At 40.4% G+C, this 11057-nt stretch overlaps 1 long non-coding RNA gene across 1 annotated transcript; it reads left to right on the forward strand.

Moving 5' to 3' along the window:
- The first annotated feature begins 9351 nt into the window (after positions 1-9351).
- LOC121845462 lies at positions 9352-10140 on the forward strand. The gene is made up of 3 exons (XR_006082570.1): positions 9352-9529; positions 9572-9619; positions 9951-10140. It is a non-coding gene; the product is annotated as an uncharacterized LOC121845462 (long non-coding RNA).
- The last annotated feature ends 917 nt before the right edge of the window (positions 10141-11057 follow it).

The following is an 11057-nucleotide window of genomic DNA, read 5'->3' on the forward strand; positions in this document are numbered from 1 at the left end:
AGGAGGTAGGTGATCTATCCATCTGGCATATATATATATATATATAGTCTAACCATATATCTCTATATATAGGATATATATATATATAAATATATACTGTCTATAGGATATATATGTTCCATCTCTCTCTATATATAGGAGGGGTAGTAGTAGTCTCTATCCATCTCTCTCTCTATCTATAGGAGGTAAGGTATCTCTCTCTCATCTCTCTCTCTATCTCTCTCTCTCTATCTCTCTCTCTCTCTCTCCATCTCTCTCTCTATCTATCTCTCTCTCTCTCTTCTCTCTCCTATCTATAGGAGGTATAATATAGTCTCTCCATCTCTCTATCTATAGGAGGGGTAAAGGTATCTATTCCATATCTCTATCTATATAATAAGGTAGTCTCTCCATCTCTCTCTATCTATAGGAGGGTAAGGTAGTCTCTCCATCTCTCTATATCTGTAGGAGGGGTAAGGTAGTCTCTCCTCTCTTCTCTCTCTAAGGTCTCTCTCCATCTCTCTATCTATAGGAGGGGTAAGGTAGTCTCCATCTCTCTCTATCTATAGGAGTAAGGTAGTCTCTCCATATCTCTATCTATAGGAGGGTAAGGTGGTATGCTATATAAATCTATCTCCATCTATAGGATAGTATAGGTAGTCTCTCCATCTCTCTATCTATAGGAGGGTAAGGTAGTCTCCATCTCTCTCTATCTGTAGGAGGGTAAGGTAGTCTCTCCATCTCTCTATCTGTAGGAGGAGTAGGTAGTCTCTCCCATCTCTATCTGTAGGAGGTAAGGTAGTCTCTCCATCTCTCTATCTATAGGAGGGAGGTATAGGTAGTCTCTCCATCTCTCTATCTATAGGAGGGTAAGGTCTCTCTCCATCTCTCTCTATCTATAGGAGGGTAGGTAGTCTCTCCATCTCTCTCTCTATCTGTAGGAGGAGTAAGGTAGTCTCTCTCCAGCTCTCTATCTGTAGGAGGAGTAAGGTAGTCTCCATCTCTCTCTATCTATAGGAGGGTAAGGTAGTCTCTTATCTCTCTATCTATAGGAGGTAAAGGTAGTCTCTCCATCTCTCTCTATCTATGGGAGGGTAAGGTAGTCTCTCCATCTCTCTATCTATAGGAGGGGTAAGGTAGTCTCTCCATCTCTCCATCTATAGGAGGGTAAGGTAGTCTCTCCATCTCTCTCTATCTATAGGAGGGTAAGGTAGTCTCTCCATCTCTCTATCTGTCTATAGTTGTCTCTCCATACCTCTCTATCTATAGGATATAGGTAGTCTCTCCTCTCATCTCTCTATCTGTATATATATATTAGTCTCCATCTCTATCTATATATATAGGTAGTCTCTCCATCTCTCTATCTGTATATAGGTAGTCTCCATCTCTCTCCTCTGCTAGGAGGGTAAGGTAGTCTCTCCATCTCTCTATCTATAGGAGGGTAAAGGTAGTCTCTCCATCTCTCTATCTATATATATATTAGTCTCTCCATCTCTCTATCTGTAGGAGGGAACTCTGTAGTCTCCATCTCTCTATCTGTCTCTTAGTCTCTCCATCTCCTCTCTATCTATAGGAGGGTAGGTAGTCTCTCATTGTATGTTCTGTTCTCGCTCTCCTGAGAGTCTCTGTGTCTCTCTCTATACTTTCTCTCTATATATTTTCTCTCTCTCTCTATACTCTCTCTTCTATATATTTCTTTCTCTCTCTTCTCTATACTCTCTCTCTCTATATTTCTCTCTTTATACTCTTCTTATATATCTTCTCTCTCTATACCCTCTCTCTTATATCTTCTTCTCTATACTCTCTTCTCTCTCACTCTTTTATATATATCTTTCTCTCATCTCTCTCTTCTATATATATTCTCTCTTTCTCATCTCTTCTATATATACTCTCTCTCTTCTCTATATCTCTCTCTCTCTCTAGACTTTCTCTCTCTTCTATATATATCTTCTCTCTCTATACTCTCTCTCGATACTTATATTCTCTCTCTCTCTTCTCTCTCTCTATATATCTCTCTCAGTCTCTCTCTATCTCTCTCTCTCTATCTATATCTCTTTCTTCTACTCTCTCTTATATATATTCTCTCTCTCTCATCTCTCTTTATATATATTCTCTCTCTCTCTATACCCTCTCTCTCTAAGGATTTTAGTGTCTCTCCATCTCTCTATCACGCTCTCTTTCTCTCTTTAGGTAGTCCACCTCTCCATCTCTCTCTATCTATAGGAGGGTATATAGTCTCTCCATCTCTATATATCTATATCTATAAGGTAGTCTCTCCATCTCTTTATATCTATTATATATAGTCCCTCCATCTATATATATATAGTCTCTCCATCTCTATCTATCTGTAGGATATATATATATATATATATATCTATAGGAGGGTAAGGTAATCTCTCCATATCTCTCTCTCTCTGTAGGAGGGTAATAATATCCATCTCTAAAATCTATAGGAGGGTATGAAAATCTCTCCATCTCTCTATCTGTAGGAAAATTCTCTAGTCTCTCCCATCTCTCTATCTGTAAAAAATAAGGTAGTCTCTATCTATAGGAGGGTAGGTAAAAAAATCCATCTCTCTCTCTCTCTGTAGGAGGGTCTCTCTCTTTCTCTGCATCTCTCTATCTATAGGATAGTATAAGGTAGTCTCCATCTCTCCATCTATAGGAGGGTATATAGGTAGTCTCTCCATCTCTATCTATAGGAGGTAAGGTAGTCTCCATCTCTCTCTATCTGTAGGAGGGTAAGGTAGTCTCTCCATCTCTCTATCTATAGGAGGGTATTTATATATATATCTCCATCTATCTCTATCTATGTAGGATATAGGTAGTCTCTCCATCTCTCTCTATCTGTAGGATATAGGTAGTCTATCCATCTCTCTATCTATAGGAGGGTAAGTTAGTCTCTGCGCATCTCTCTCTATCTATAGGATAAAAGGTAGTATATCCATCTCTCTATCTATATATATATGCATTTTATATATATATATATATATATATATATATATATATAGCACATTTGCTTTCTTTCTTTGTATATAACATATAGTAGTAACATATATATATAAATATAGCACATATATCATTGCACATATATATATATAATGCTTTCTCTCTACTTTCTATATATAACTCTTCTCTCTCTCTGTCGCTCTGTCTATCACTCTTCTCTCTCTCTCTCTCTCTCTCTCTGCCCTCTCTCTTCTCTCTTTCTCCTCTCTCTCTGTCTCGCCTCTATCTATCGTCTCTCTCTCTCTCTCTCTCTCTCACTCTCTTACTCTCTTTCTCTCTCAATAAGCTCTATATCTCTATACCCTCTTTATATATATCTATATTTCTCTCTATAAATTCTCTCTCTGTGTATATATATTATCTGTCATCTCTCTCTCTCTCTATATCTCTTCTCTATACCTCTTCTCTCATATATATTCTCTCTCTATACCTCTCTCTCTCTATATATATATATTCTCTCTCTCTACCCTCTCTATATTCTCTTCTATACCCTCTCTATATATATATTCTCTCTCTATACCTCTCTATACCTCTCTCTATATAGCATACTCTCTCTCTATACCCTCTCTCTATATATATTCCTTCTCTATATCCGCCCTATATCTCTCTTCTATACCATCTATATATATATCTCTCTCTCTCTATATACTCTGTCTATATATATATTCTCTCTCTCTCTTACCTCTCTCTCTATACTCTCTCTCTATATATATTCTCTCTCTATATCTCCTCTGTATATATTCTCTCTCTCTCTATAATATATCTCATATATCTTCTGTCTCTATCTCTCTCTATATATCTGTATTCTTCCTCTCTCTCTATACCCTCTCTCTATATATATATTCTCTCTCTCTATACCCCTCTATATTTATATATATATTATCTCTCTATATACTCTCTGTCTATATATATTCTCTCTCTCTATTCTCTCTATATATATATATTTTCTCTCTCTCTCTGTCTCTCTCTATATATATATTCTCTCTCTTTTCCTCTCTCTCTGTCATGTCTTCTCTCTCTCTCTATCTCTTTATCTATATATTCTCTCTCTCTATCTCTCTCTCTATATATCTCTCTCTCCCTCTCTATACCCTCTCTCTATATATATATATTCTCCCTCTCTCTATCTCTGTCTCTCTGTCTCTCGTATATATATTCTCTCTCTCTCTCTATACCCTCTCTTCTCTATATATATATTCTGTCTCTCTCTATACCTCTGTCTCTATATATATTCTCTCATCTCTATACTCTGTCTCTTTATATATTCTATGTCTCTCTATATCCTCTCTATATATATATATATTCCCTTCTCCTCTCTATACCCTCTCTCTGTATATGTCTCTCTGTCTATACCCTCTCTCTTATATACTCTGTCATGTGTCTCTGCATATATTCTCTATACCCTCTCTATATGTCTCTCTCTATACCCTCTCTTTATATATATTCTCTCTATACCCTCTCTCTCTATATATATATTCTCTCTCTCTCTATATCTCTCTCTCTCTGTATGTCTCTATACCCTCTCTATATATATTCTCTCTCTATACCCTTCTCTCTCTATATATATTCTTCTCTATACCTCTCTCTATACCCTCTATATCTATATATATTCTCTCTCTCTATACCTCTCTCTATATATATATTCTCTCTCTCTATACTCCTCCTTCTCTCTATATATATTCTCTCTCTATACCCTCTCTCTCTATATATATTCTTCTCTCTATACCCTCTCTCTCTATATATATTCTCTCTCTATACCTCTCTTTATATATATATATTCTCTCTCTCTATACCCTCTCTTTATATATATATTCTCTCTCTCTATACCTCTCTCTTTATATATATATCTCTCTATACCCTCTCTCTTATATATATATTTCTCTCTCTCTCTACCTCTCTCTATATATATTCTCTCTCTCTCTATACCCTCTCTCTCTCTATATATATTCTCTCTCTCTCTATGCTCTCTCTCTCTTTATATATATTCTCTATACCCCTCTCTATATATTCTCTCTCTCTCTATACCCCTCTCTATATATTCTCTCTCTCTCTCTATACCCTCTCTCTATATATATATATCTCTCTCTCTCTCTATATTCCCTCTCTTTACTCTTATATATATTTCTCTATACCCTCTCTCTATATCTCTCTCTATACCCTCTTCTATATATATATTCTCTCTCTCTCTATACCCTCTCTCTTATATATATTCTATCTTCTCTATACCCCCTCTCTCTATATATATATTCTCTCTCTCTCTATACCCTCTCTCTATATATATTCTCTCTCTCTATACCTCTCTTTATATATATTCTCTCTCTATACCCTCTCTCTATATATATCTCTCTCTCTATACTCTCTCTATATTTCTCTCTCTATACCCTCTTTATATATATATTCTCTCTCTCTATACCCTCTCTTTATATATATTCTCTCTCTCTATACCTTTATATATATATTCTCTCTATATACCCTCTCTCTATATATATATTCTCTCTTCTCTATACCCTCTCTCTATATATATATTCTCTCTCTCTATACCCTCTCTTCTATATATATTCTCTTATCTATACCTCTCTCTCTATATATATTCTCTCTCTCTATACCCCTCTCTATATATATATTCTCTCTCTCTATACCCTCTCTCTTTATATATATTCTCTCTCTCTATACCCCTCTCTCTATATATATCTCTCTCTATACCCTCTCTCTCTATATATATTCTCTCTCTCTATACCCTCTCTTTTATATATATATATTTTTGGGTGAATTGTTTGTAGAAATGAAACATTTGATTGTTGTCAACATTCCCAAAATAAAACAGATAACAGTGTTTCTGTTATGAAACGTAGAACATTAAGTAAGAACAGACACATCTAACGATGAACTCACTCGTCTGAACCAAAACATAAGGTTGACATGTTGTGTGTATAGAATACAGAGGCACAGTCATGTCATGACACCAAATAGGGAGTTTGAAGATGTTTATTGCCACTATATAGTCCCCCTCCCAAATAAACCTGCTGTTATGTGCTCTACTGTTGTATTTACAGATATACTAAAGTCCAACATTTCACTCAGCCTAACAATTAAAATCTGAATTAGTTTTATGATTAGCATGCAGCCATGGCGTTATCGAGTTATCCACCAAAAAAACAAAACAGAGCATTTCCATTGGATGATGGGAGCAGATGTTTTTCCTATTCTGGAAGTCCAAAATGGAGGAGGGTGTTTGTGACCGTGTGACATGAGCAGCTTCTTCATTCTACAGTACATGCAAAAACAGAAATATATTCAGCATCTCAGGGACAATCTGCCTCACAACGTAACAAAATAAATCATTAACTGAATACCTTTTTCCTACTTAACACAGACCCGTCAATCGCTACGTAGGATCGAAAATAATCTGTATAAAATAAATAAAATCCGAATCATGCCGATATAAAAACTGTAATTTAAAAACAACAACATTTTAAATGCTCAGTTCTACATCACAGTGTTTCAACCACTGAGTTGGTCTTCTTCTACAGGAACTACAATGATAATCAGTGTTTAGTTGAAACTCATTAAGAATGACTGAACACAAAGGGATATGACAAGTACAACGCTTCCTTCCTTCCTTCCTCCCTTCCTTCCTTCCTCCCTTCCTTCCGTCCTTCCTTCCTTCCTTCCTTCCTTCCTTCCCTTCCTTCCTTCCTTCCATTCCTTCCTTCTGTCCTTCCTTCCTTCTGTCCTTCCTTCCTTCCTTCCTTCTGTCCTTCCTTCCTTCCTTCCTTCCTTCCTTCCTCCTTCCTTCCTTCCTTCCTTCCTCCCTTCCTTCCTCCCTTCCTTCCTTCCTTCCTTCCTTCCTTCCTTCCTTCCTTCCTGTCCTTCCTTCCTTCCTTCCTTCCTTCCTTCCTTCCTTCTGTCCTTCCTTCCTTCCTTCCTTCTGTCCTTCCTTCCTTTATTCCTTCCTTCCTTCCTCCCTTCCTTCCTTCTGTCCTTCCTTCCTTCCTCCCTTCCTTCCTTCCTCCCTTCCTTCCTCCCTTCCTTCCTTCCTTCCTTCCTTCTGTCCTTCCCTCCCTCCCTCCCTCCCTTCCTTCATTCCTTTATTCATTCCTTCCTTCCTTCTTTCCTAATGAGATCTTTGTGCTTAACAGTTTTCCTTCAAAATCACATCGATAAATAAAAAATGTAAATTATTTTAAAAATAATATCTTCAGACCAGTGCTTAATTTGTATATTGGGAGGCGCCAGAACAACAAAAAAAGTGAGTGCTAGAGGGGATTGTCCTGGGGAGTTCTGAGGTAGCAGAACGCAGGAGAGAGAAATCCCCTTTAGAATAAAGCATTGAATGCGTATCATCACATTTGCGTTGTGGCATGGAGCAGTTAGAGTAGAGGCACTTACACAGGTCGTACACACGGGAACATGTTTAGTAGCCCGGGAGGTCCGGGGAAATGTTGGCCTTTTACAAATACATTACATTACACATCTATTTACAGACTTTGCCAGAATATTCTTTTTAAATACAGCACAAAATGATAGAAACGGCTCCTTTGACACGGACAAACTGAGACTCTGAGATCAATAAAAACAGCGTTTGTCTTGAATCCATCACTAGCCCAGGCCTCGGTGTGTGGAGACACGTTGTAGGTTACAATATGAGGAGGAAATGACAGACCTAATAATGCCTTCCAGTTTCACTGACTCTCCTCCCATGATGCACAGCTCACTGGCTGGGGATGGTCGATGTGCTCGTGCCAAAGGCTTCTCTCTCTCTCTCTCTCTCCCCCTTCTCTCTCTCCCTCTCTCTCCTTCTCTCTCTCTCTCTCTCTCTTTCCCCCTTCTTCTCTCCCTTCTCTTCTCTCTCTCTCTCCCCCTTCTCTCTCCCCTCTCTCTCTCTCCCCTCTCTCTCTCTCCCTCTCTCTCTCTCCCCTCTCTCTCTCTCTCTCTCTCTCTCCCCTCTCTCTCTCTCTCTCCCTCTCTCTCTCCCCTTCTCTCTCTCTCCCACCCTTCTCTCTCTCTCTCTCTCTCACTCACTCACTCACTCACCACTCACTCACTCACTCACTCACTCACTCACTCACTCACTCGCTCACTCTCTCTCTCTTTTTGTAAAACAATATTTGGAAGTTGATCTAATATATTTGGTAGCTTACAGTGGAGTGTTTTCAGCAGGAGCCATTTGTATTCGATTGTATTTGAAATATTGAGAAAGGCCTGTTGTCTGTGTTTTTACACTGACAGATTTGCGTTCCTGACTGTAGGCTACTCCTTGTTATTGGGCTACAATACACAGCTAGGCTATTTTTAAAAAAAAAGCTATTGATCCTCTGTGGCTAAATTATAGGCCTTCTCATGGTCTCTCTCTGTCTCTGTCTCTTTTTTTTTTTTATCTCTCTCACTCTCCCTCTTCTCTCTCTCCCCTTCTCTCTCTCTTTCTCATCTCTCATCTCTCTCTCTCTCCCTCTCTCCCTTCTCTTCTCTCTCTCTCTCTCTCCCCTTCTCTCTCATCTCTCCCTCTCTCCTTCTCTCTCTCTCTCTCCCCTTCTCTCTCTCTCTCATCTCTCTCTCTCTCTCTCCCTTCTCTCTCTCTCTCCCTCTCTCTCTTTCTCTCTCCCCCTTCTCTCTCTCTCTCTTTCTCATCTCTCTCTCTCTCTCTCCCTCTCTCTCCTCTCTCTCTCTCTCTCTCTCTCCCTTCTCTCTCTCTCTTTCTCATCTCTCCCTCTCTCTCCCTCTTCTCTCTCTCTCTCTCCCCTTCTCTCTCTCTCTCATCTCTCTCTCTCTCCTCTCTCTCTCTCTCTCTCCCTCTCTCTCTTTCTCTCTCCCCTTCTCTCTCTCTCCCTCTCTCCTCCTTCTCCCTGTCTCTCTCTCTCCCTCTCTCCCCCTTCTCTCTCTCCCTCCCCTTCTCTCTGTCTCTCTCTCCCTCCCTCTCTCTCCCTCTCTCCCCCTTCTCTCTCTCCTCCTTCTCTCTGTCTTTCTCTCTCCCTCCCTCCCTCTCTCTCCTCTCTCCCCTTCTCTCTCCCCCTTCTCTCTGTCTCTCTCTCTCCTCTTTCTCTCTCTCTCTTTCTCATCTCTCTCTCTCTCTCTCTCCCTTCTCTCTTCTTCTCTCTCTCTCCCCTTCTCTCTCTCTCTTCTCATCTCTCTCCTCTCTCTCTCCCTCTTCTCTCTCTCTCTCCTCTTCTCTCTCTCTCTCTCTCTCTCTCCTCTCTTCTCTCTCTCTCTCCCTCTCTCTCTCTCTCTCTCTCCCCCTTCTCTCTCTCTCCCTCTCTCCTCCTTCTCCCTGTCTCTCTCTCACTCCCTCTCTCCCCCTTCTCTCTCTCCCTCCCCTCTCTCTGTCTCTCTCTCCCTCCCTCTCTCTCCCTCCCTCCTCTCTCTCTCTCTCTCCCCTTCTCTCTGTCTTTCTCTCTCCCTCTCTCTCTCTCAGTACCTCTAAAACAATCTGTTCCCAAAGGTAGTATACGGTCTGTCTCAGAATACAACTGCCATTTGGGTGCCATTTGGGACAATACCCTAGATATAAAGGCAGGCAGATGATGAACCTGTACTGTTAGTGGAGGTTACTGGGACTGTAGTGGAGATAACTGGGACTGTAGTGGAGGTTAATGGGACTGTACTGTTCGTGGAGGTTACTGGGACTGTAGTGGAGGTTACTGGGACTGTAGTGGAGATTACTGGGACTGTAGTGGAGGTTACTGGGACTGTACTGTTAGTGGAGGTTACTGGGACTGTACTGTTAGTGGGGATTTATTTTTTATTTTTTTATTTTACCTTTATTTAACCAGGCAAGTCAGTTAAGAACAAATTCTTATTTTCAATGACGGCCTAGGAACAGTGGGTTAACTGCCTGTTCAGGGGCAGAACGACAGATTTGTACCTTGTCAGCTCGGGGTTTGAACTCGCAACCTTCCGGTTACTAGTCCAATGCTCTAACCACTAGGCTACCCTGCCGCCCCCAGATAAATGGGACTGTAGTGGAGGTTACTGGGACTGTACTGTTAGTGGAGGTTACTGGGACTGTAGTGGAGGCTACTGGGACTGTAGTGGAGATTACTGGGACTGTAGTGGATGTTACTGGGACTGTACTGGAGGCTACTGGGACTGTAGTGGAGATTACTGGGACTGTAGTGGAGATTACTGGGACTGTAGTGGAGGTTACTGGGACTGTAGTGGAGGTTACTGGGACTGTAGTAGAGATTACTGGGACTGTAGTAATTTCAGCTCTGTAGTGCAGCGCTAGTGGAAAGTCAGGTGGAATTGTATTTATTTTTTATTTTACTCGCAAGGCAGTTAAGGACAAATTCTTATTTTCAATGACGGCCTAGGAACAGTGGGGTTTAACTGCCTTGTTCAGGGGCAGAACGACAGATTTTTACCTTGTCAGCTCGGGGGATTCGATCTTGCAACCTTTTGGTTATTAGTCCTACACTCTAACCACTAGTCTACCTGCCGCCCCTACACTCTAACCACTAGGCTACCTGCCGCCCCAATGAAATCCAGTAGGAAAGGTCTAACCTCAGTAAACTAACTGAAGACTGAATAGTTTCTGTAAATGTGTTATCTAGCTATAGCAGCTGGCCTTGTCCTCTCCTCACACGGTCCTTTAATCTAAAGAGACAACAGCCACACAGCATGTTGATTACTTACACCAGATGTTGCAGGAATACCCCCCCCTCCCCCCCTGTTGAGAGATATTACAGTTCAATTGAACTGAATTGAGTGTAGTCCATCAGAAATCCAACCTGGCCACCTCTAACTGATTAGGACTAAGATACACTAAACTCAAAAAAGGAAAAGTTGCACCAACTCAAAAACAAAACAAACAAAACAACCCGAAGAAGCAGCAGAAAACGTGGTTGGAAGATTGGTCCACTTGTATTTACCATCGTTGTTGTTTTTCTTCATACTGCTTTTTGAACGTTGCAGTAGGAACAATTGAAGACATTGACATCAACAATTGACATCAGTAGTCACGCTTGATTGAGGTTATTCATTATGCAGTAGTTAGGTTGTGAAGTAGCCGTAGTCCAATGATAAGTTCTCTCTCTCTCTCTTCCCGAGAAGGTAAGTCTTTCGGTCAAGTTGTC

The sequence above is a fragment of the Oncorhynchus tshawytscha genome, unplaced genomic scaffold (genome assembly GCF_018296145.1).
Source record: "Oncorhynchus tshawytscha isolate Ot180627B unplaced genomic scaffold, Otsh_v2.0 Un_contig_727_pilon_pilon, whole genome shotgun sequence".
NCBI classification, from domain to species: Eukaryota; Metazoa; Chordata; class Actinopteri; order Salmoniformes; family Salmonidae; genus Oncorhynchus; species Oncorhynchus tshawytscha.